The sequence below is a fragment of the Oncorhynchus keta genome, chromosome 21, assembly GCF_023373465.1.
Source record: "Oncorhynchus keta strain PuntledgeMale-10-30-2019 chromosome 21, Oket_V2, whole genome shotgun sequence".
NCBI classification, from domain to species: domain Eukaryota; kingdom Metazoa; phylum Chordata; class Actinopteri; order Salmoniformes; family Salmonidae; genus Oncorhynchus; species Oncorhynchus keta.
Genome location: NC_068441.1, coordinates 58,420,182 through 58,429,252, shown reverse-complemented (window position 1 = coordinate 58,429,252; position 9,071 = coordinate 58,420,182). Strand labels below are relative to the sequence as shown.

The 9,071-nt window shown below is 42.0% G+C and overlaps 1 protein-coding gene and 1 long non-coding RNA gene across 3 annotated transcripts in view; both read right to left on the bottom strand.

Annotated features, from left to right (window-relative positions):
* The window catches only part of LOC127910508 (uncharacterized), a 9,949-nt gene extending 3,297 nt beyond the window's left edge, over positions 1-6,652 (bottom strand). Inside the window, exons 1-3 of one of the 2 annotated variants that reach the window (XR_008075141.1) lie at positions 4,912-6,652; positions 3,738-3,808; positions 2,689-2,863 (exon numbers count right to left, since the gene is read on the bottom strand). This is a non-coding gene — a long non-coding RNA (uncharacterized LOC127910508). Of the gene's footprint in view, positions 1-2,688; positions 2,864-3,737; positions 3,809-4,911 lie in introns of those variants that run through there. The other variant, XR_008075140.1, reaches the window with a different exon arrangement.
* phf2 (PHD finger protein 2) overlaps positions 1-9,071 on the bottom strand; it is a 207,560-nt gene that overhangs the window by 18,542 nt on the left and 179,947 nt on the right. The window lies entirely within an intron of this gene.

Genomic DNA, 9,071 nt, shown 5'->3' with positions numbered 1-9,071 from the left:
AGCCTCCACACATTGACTCTGTACCAGTACCCCTGTATATAGCCTCCACATTGACTCTGTACCGGTACCCCCTGTATATAGCCTCCACATTGACTCTGTACCAGTACCCCTGTATATAGCCTCCACATTGACTCTGTACCAGTACCCCTGTATATAGCCTCCACATTGACTCTGTACCAGTACCCCTGTATATAGCCTCCACATTGACTCTGTACCGATACCCCCTGTATATAGCCTCCACATTGACTCTGTACCGATACCCCCTGTATATAGCCTCCACATTGACTCTGTACCAGTACCCCCTGTATATAGTCTCCACATTGACTCTGTACCAGTACCCCCTGTATATAGCCTCCACATTGACTCTGTACCAGTACCCCTGTATATAGCCTCAACATTGACTCTGTACCAGTACCCCTGTATATAGCCTCCACATTGACTCTGTACCAGTACCCCTGTATATAGCCTCAACATTGACTCTGTACTGGTACCCCCTGTATATAGCCTCAACATTGACTCTGTACCGGCACCCCCTGTATATAGCCTCCACATTGACTCTGTACCAGTACCCCCTGTATATAGCCTCAACATTGACTCTGTACTGGTACCCCCTGTATATAGCCTCCACATTGACTCTGTACCAGTACCCCCTGTATATAGCCTCACATTGACTCTGTACCAGTACCCCTGTATATAGCCTCAACATTGACTCTGTACCAGTACCCCTGTATATAGCCTCAACATTGACTCTGTACCAGTACCCCCTGTATATAGCCTCCACATTGACTCTGTACCAGTACCCCCTGTATATAGCCTCAACATTGACTCTGTACCAGTACCCCCTGTATATAGCCTCAACATTGACTCTGTACCAGTACCCCTGTATATAGCCTCAACATTGACTCTGTACCAGTACCCCCTGTATATAGCCTCAACATTGACTCTGTACCAGTACCCCTGTATATAGCCTCAACATTGACTCTGACCAGTACCCCCTGTATATAGCCTCCACATTGACTCTGTACCGATACCCCCTGTATATAGCCTCCACATTGACTCTGTACCGATACCCCCTGTATATAACATTGACTCTGTACCGATACCCCTGTATATAGCCTCCACATTGACTCTGTACCGGTATCCCCTGTATATAGCCTCCACATTGACTCTGTACCAGTACCCCTGTATATAGCCTCCACATTGACTCTGTCCCGTATCACCCTGTATATAGCCTCAACATTGACACATTGACTCTGTATTGACTCTGACTCATTTCAGCATTTCACTGTAATGTCTACTACACCTGTTGTATTCAGCATTTCACTGTGAGGTCTACTACACCTGTTGTATTCAGCATTTCACTGTGAGGTCTACTACACCTGTTGTATTCAGCATTTCACTGTGAGGTCTACTACACCTGTCGTATTCAGTATTTCACTGTAAGGTCTACTACACCTGTTGTATTCAGCATTTCACTGTAAGGTCTACTACACCTGTTGTATTCAGCATTTCACTGTAAGGTCTACTACACCTGTTGTATTCAGCATTTCACTGTAAGGTCTACTACACCTGTTGTATTCAGCATTTCACTGTAAGGTCTACTACACCTGTTGTATTCAGCATTTCACTGTAAGGTCTACTACACCTGTTGTATTCAGCATTTCACTGTAAGGTCTACTACACCTGTTGTATTCAGCATTTCACTGTGAGGTCTACTACACCTGTTGTATTCAGCATTTCACTGTACGGTCTACTACACCTGTTGTATTCAGCATTTCACTTTAAGGTCTACTACACCTGTTGTATTCAGCATTTCACTGTGAGGTCTACTACACCTGTTGTATTCAGCATTTCACTGTGAGGTCTACTACACCTGTTATATTCAGCATTTCACTGTAAGGTCTACTACACCTGTTGTATTCAGCATTTCACTTTAAGGTCTACTACACCTGTTGTATTCAGCATTTCACTGTAAGGTCTAGTACACCTGTTGTGTTCAGCATTTCACTGTGAGGTCTACTACACCTGTTGTATTCAGCATTTCACTGTAAGGTCTACCTACACCTGTTGTATTCAGCTTTTCACTGTAAGGTCTACTACACCTGTTGTATTCAGCATTTCACTGTAAGGTCTACCTACACCTGTTGTATTCAGCATTTCACTGTAAGGTCTACTACACCTGTTGTATTCAGCATTTCACTGTGAGGTCTACTACACCTGTTGTATTCAGCATTTCACTGTAAGGTCTACTACACCTGTTGTATTCAGCATTTCACTGTGAGGTCTACTACACCTGTTGTATTCAGCATTTCACTGTAAGGTCTACTACACCTGTTGTATTCAGCATTTCACTGTAAGGTCTACTACACCTGTTGTATTCAGCATTTCACTGTAAGGTCTACTACACCTGTTGTATTCAGCATTTCACTGTAAGGTCTACTACACCTGTTGTATTCAGCATTTCACTGTAAGGTCTACTACACCTGTTGTATTCAGCATTTCACTGTAAGGTCTACTACACCTGTTGTATTCAGCATTTCACTGTGAGGTCTACTACACCTGTTGTATTCAGCATTTCACTGTAAGGTCTACTACACCTGTTGTATTCAGCATTTCACTTTAAGGTCTACTACACCTGTTGTATTCAGCATTTCACTGTAAGGTCTACTACACCTGTTGTATTCAGCATTTCACTGTGAGGTCTACTACACCTGTTGTATTCAGCATTTCACTGTAAGGTCTACTACACCTGTTGTATTCAGCATTTCACTGTAAGGTCTACTACACCTGTTGTATTCAGCATTTCACTGTAAGGTCTACTACACCTGTTGTATTCAGCATTTCACTGTAAGGTCTACTACACCTGTTGTATTTAGCATTTCACTGTGAGGTCTACTACACCTGTTGTATTCAGCATTTCACTGTAAGGTCTACTACACCTGTTGTATTCAGCATTTCACTGTAAGGTCTACTACACCTGTTGTATTCAGCATTTCACTGTAAGGTCTACTACACCTGTTGTATTCAGCATTTCACTGTAAGGTCTACTACACCTGTTGTATTCAGCATTTCACTGTAAGGTCTACTACACCTGTTGTATTCAGCATTTCACTGTGAGGTTTACTACACCTGTTGTATTCAGCATTTCACTGTAAGGTCTACTACACCTGTTGTATTCAGCATTTCACTGTAAGGTCTACTACACCTGTTGTATTCAGCATTTCACTGTAAGGTCTACTACACCTGTTGTATTCAGCATTTCACTGTAAGGTCTACTACACCTGTTGTATTCAGCATTTCACTGTGAGGTCTACTACACCTGTTGTATTCAGCATTTCACTGTGAGGTCTACTACACCTGTTATATTCAGCATTTCACTGTAAGGTCTACTACACCTGTTGTATTCAGCATTTCACTGTGAGGTTTACTACACCTGTTGTATTCAGCATTTCACTGTGAGGTTTACTACACCTGTTGTATTCAGCATTTCACTGTAAGGTCTACTACACCTGTTGTATTCAGCATTTCACTGTAAGGTCTACTACACCTGTTGTATTCAGCATTTCACTGTAAGGTCTACTACACCTGTTGTATTCAGCATTTCACTGTGAGGTCTACTACACCTGTTGTATTCAGCATTTCACTGTGAGGTCTACTACACCTGTTGTATTCAGCATTTCACTGTAAGGTCTACTACACCTGTTGCATTCAGCATTTCACTGTAAGGTCTACTACACCTGTTGTATTCAGCATTTCACTGTTAGGTCTACTACACCTGTTGTATTCAGCATTTCACTGTAAGGTCTACCTACACCTGTTGTATTCAGCATTTCACTGTGAGGTCTACTACACCTGTTGTATTCAGCATTTCACTGTGAGGTCTACTACACCTGTTGTATTCAGCATTTCACTGTAAGGTCTACTACACCTGTTGTATTCAGCATTTCACTGTAAGGTCTACTACACCTGTTGTATTCAGCATTTCACTGTGAGGTCTACTACACCTGTTGTATTCAGCATTTCACTGTAAGGTCTACTACACCTGTTGTATTCAGCATTTCACTGTGAGGTCTACTACACCTGTTGTATTCAGCATTTCACTGTGAGGTCTACTACACCTGTTGTATTCAGCATTTCACTGTAAGGTCTACTACACCTGTTGTATTCAGCATTTCACTGTGAGGTCTACTACACCTGTTGTATTCAGCATTTCACTGTAAGGTCTACTACACCTGTTGTATTCAGCATTTCACTGTGAGGTCTACTACACCTGTTGTATTCAGCATTTCACTGTAAGGTCTACTACACCTGTTGTATTCAGCATTTCACTGTGAGGTCTACTACACCTGTTGTATTCAGCATTTCACTGTAAGGTCTACTACACCTGTTGTATTCAGCATTTCACTGTGAGGTCTACTACACCTGTTGTATTCAGCATTTCACTGTGAGGTCTACTACACCTGTTGTATTCAGCATTTCACTGTAAGGTCTACTACACCTGTTGTATTCAGCATTTCACTGTGAGGTCTACTACACCTGTTGTATTCAGCATTTCACTGTAAGGTCTACTACACCTGTTGTATTCAGCATTTCACTGTGAGGTCTACTACACCTGTTGTATTCAGCATTTCACTGTGAGGTCTACTACACCTGTTGTATTCAGCATTTCACTGTGAGGTCTACTACACCTGTTGTATTCAGCATTTCACTGTGAGGTCTACTACACCTGTTGTATTCAGCATTTCACTGTGAGGTCTACTACACCTGTTGTATTCAGCATTTCACTGTGAGGTCTACTACACCTGTTGTATTCAGCATTTCACTGTAAGGTCTACTACACCTGTTGTATTCAGCATTTCACTGTGAGGTCTACTACACCTGTTGTATTCAGCATTTCACTGTGAGGTCTACTACACCTGTTGTATTCAGCATTTCACTGTAAGGTCTACTACACCTGTTGTATTCAGCATTTCACTGTAAGGTCTACTACACCTGTTGTATTCAGCATTTCACTGTAAGGTCTACTACACCTGTTGTATTCAGCATTTCACTGTGAGGTCTACTACACCTGTTGTATTCAGCATTTCACTGTGAGGTCTACTACACCTGTTGTATTCAGCATTTCACTGTAAGGTCTACTACACCTGTTGTATTCAGCATTTCACTGTAAGGTCTACTACACCTGTTGTATTCAGCATTTCACTGTGAGGTCTACTACACCTGTTGTATTCAGCATTTCACTGTGAGGTCTACTACACCTGTTGTATTCAGCATTTCACTGTAAGGTCTACTACACCTGTTGTATTCAGCATTTCACTGTAAGGTCTACTACACCTGTTGTATTCAGCATTTCACTGTGAGGTCTACTACACCTGTTGTATTCAGCATTTCACTGTGAGGTCTACTACACCTGTTGTATTCAGCATTTCACTGTAAGGTCTACTACAGCTGTTGTATTCAGCATTTCACTGTGAGGTCTACTACACCTGTTGTAATCAGCATTTCACTGTGAGGTCTACTACACCTGTTGTATTCAGCATTTCACTGTGAGGTCTACTACACCTGTTGTATTCAGCATTTCACTGTGAGGTCTACTACACCTGTTGTATTCAGCATTTCACTGTGAGGTCTACTACACCTGTTGTATTCAGCATTTCACTGTGAGGTCTACTACACCTGTTGTATTCAGCATTTCACTGTGAGGTCTACTACACCTGTAGTATTCAGCATTTCACTGTAAGGTCTACTACACCTGTTGTATTCAGCATTTCACTGTGAGGTCTACTACACCTGTTGTATTCAGCATTTCACTGTGAGGTCTACTACACCTGTTGTATTCAGCATTTCACTGTGAGGTCTACTACACCTGTTGTATTCAGCATTTCACTGTGAGGTCTACTACACCTGTTGTATTCAGCATTTCACTGTGAGGTCTACTACACCTGTTGTATTCAGCATTTCACTGTGAGGTCTACTACACCTGTTGTATTCAGCATTTCACTGTAAGGTCTACTACACCTGTTGTATTCAGCATTTCACTGTGAGGTCTACTACACCTGTTGTATTCAGCATTTCACTGTAAGGTCTACTACACCTGTTGTATTCAGCATTTCACTGTGAGGTCTACTACACCTGTTGTATTCAGCATTTCACTGTAAGGTCTACTACACCTGTTGTATTCAGCATTTCACTGTGAGGTCTACTACACCTTTTGTATTCAGCATTTCACTGTAAGGTCTACTACACCTGTTGTATTCAGCATTTCACTGTGAGGTCTACTACACCTGTTGTATTCAGCATTTCACTGTGAGGTCTACTACACCTGTTGTATTCAGCATTTCACTGTAAGGTCTACTACACCTGTTGTATTCAGCATTTCACTGTGAGGTCTACTACACCTGTTGTATTCAGCATTTCACTGTGAGGTCTACTACACCTGTTGTATTCAGCATTTCACTGTGAGGTCTACTACACCTGTTGTATTCAGCATTTCACTGTGAGGTCTACTACACCTGTTGTATTCAGCATTTCACTGTGAGGTCTACTACACCTGTTGTATTCAGCATTTCACTGTAAGGTCTACTACACCTGTTGTATTTAGCATTTCACTGTGAGGTCTACTACACCTGTTGTATTCAGCATTTCACTGTAAGGTCTACTACACCTGTTGTATTCAGCATTTCACTGTAAGGTCTACTACACCTGTTGTATTCAGCATTTCACTGTAAGGTCTACTACACCTGTTGTATTCAGCATTTCACTGTGAGGTCTACTACACCTGTTGTATTCAGCATTTCACTGTGAGGTCTACTACACCTGTTGTATTCAGCATTTCACTGTAATGTCTACTACACCTGTTGTATTCAGCATTTCACTGTAAGGTCTACTACACCTGTTGTATTCAGCATTTCACTGTAAGGTCTACTACACCTGTTGTATTCAGTATTTTACTGTAAGGTCTACTACACCTGTTGTATTCAGCATTTCACTGTAAGGTCTACTACACCTGTTGTATTCAGCATTTCACTGTGAGGTCTACTACACCTGTTGTATTCAGCATTTCACTGTAAGGTCTACTACACCTGTTGTATTCAGCATTTCACTGTGAGGTCTACTACACCTGTTGTATTCAGCATTTCACTGTAAGGTCTACTACACCTGTTGTATTCAGCATTTCACTGTAAGGTCTACTACACCTGTTGTATTCAGCATTTCACTGTAAGGTCTACTACACCTGTTGTATTCAGTATTTTACTGTAAGGTCTACTACACCTGTTGTATTCAGCATTTCACTGTGAGGTCTACTACACCTGTTGTATTCAGCATTTCACTGTAAGGTCTACTACACCTGTTGTATTCAGCATTTCACTGTAAGGTCTACTACACCTGTTGTATTCAGTATTTTACTGTAAGGTCTACTACACCTGTTGTATTCAGCATTTCACTGTGAGGTCTACTACACCTGTTGTATTCAGCATTTCACTGTGAGGTCTACTACACCTGTTGTATTCAGCATTTCACTGTGAGGTCTACTACACCTGTTGTATTCAGCATTTCACTGTGAGGTCTATCTACTACACCTGTTGTATTCGGTGCATTTGATTTCCACTGGTCCTTCAATTCCTTCCATCCTCTTTCATCCTCTTCTTCTCTCCATTTATAATGATGTCACATAGCAGAGGCCCACCGATCTAATTACTAACGTGATGATGATGATGATGATGATGATGCACATTCCTGCAGTATTTGGTTTCCCCTGCATTAACACTGACATGCTGGATGATGTCTGCTCTCTCTCTCTACAGCTGTGAAGCAGCTGTTCCCTCCCTCCCAGCTCTTTGAACACCACCACCAGTTAAGCGCACACACTTTGCTTTTCGATCATGAAATGATGAAGAAGAAATAATTAGGTGTTTACAGACGAAGGGGAAGTCTGTGAGAACTGACAGAACGCTGCTGCCTTGCGAGAACTAGAACTAGAACTAGAACTAGAACTAGGACTAGAACTAGAACTAGAACTAGAACTAGGACTAGAACTAGAACTAGAACTAGGACTAGAACTAGGACTAGAACTAGAACTAGAACTAGAACTAGGACTGGTGGTAATAGAATTCGAAGGGGGTTCTAGAATGAGAATGTTCGTGCCACTAATGACTAATTAGAGTTGTGGGATTCTGAAAGTAATTAAAACAACAGATTTAAGTGATGATGAGAGATGAAAAGGCTGAAAGGGGCAGTGGTTGTTGGACAGGCCTCACAGGGAACCCTTTCTGGAAGACACAACTTGAAGGCGGAGATTTTGTAAAGGAGGTAGAGAAACCTAAACACATATCTCTGTAATCTAGTTTTAATTCAAATATCCTGGCTTAAATTAGATTGAGGCAGCCACATGTTAATACAACAGAGGTCAATCTGTTTTAATGACACCTGCCAGCAGATCAGAGTGAAGGGAAGGCACAACTCTGCAGTCACAGGCTGTATAACCACTGTCTCAGCTAGAAACACAAGCTGCAGTCACAGGCTGTATAACCACTGTCTCAGCTAGAAACACAGTCAGCTTCAGTCACAGGCTGTATAACCACTGTCTCAGCTAGAAACACAACTCTGCAGTCACAGGCTGTATAACCACTGTCTCAGCTAGAAACACAGTCAGCTTCAGTCACAGGCTGTATAACCACTGTCTCAGCTAGAAACACAGTCAGCTTCAGTCACAGGCTGTATAACCACTGTCTCAGCTAGAAACACAGTCAGCTTCAGTCACAGGCTGTATAACCACTGTCTCAGCTAGAAACACAGTCAGCTTCAGTCACAGGCTGTATAACCACTGTCTCAGCTAGAAACACAGTCAGCTTCAGTCACAGGCTGTATAACCACTGTCTCAGCTAGAAACACAGCTTCAGTCACAGGCTGTATAACCACTGTCTCAGCTAGAAACACAGTCAGCTTCAGTCACAGGCTGTATAACCACTGTCTCAGCTAGAAACACAGTCAGCTTCAGTCACAGGCCGTATAACCACTGTCTCAGCAAGGAACATTAATGAACTGCTCTAAAGAACATGTCTCTAGGCCTG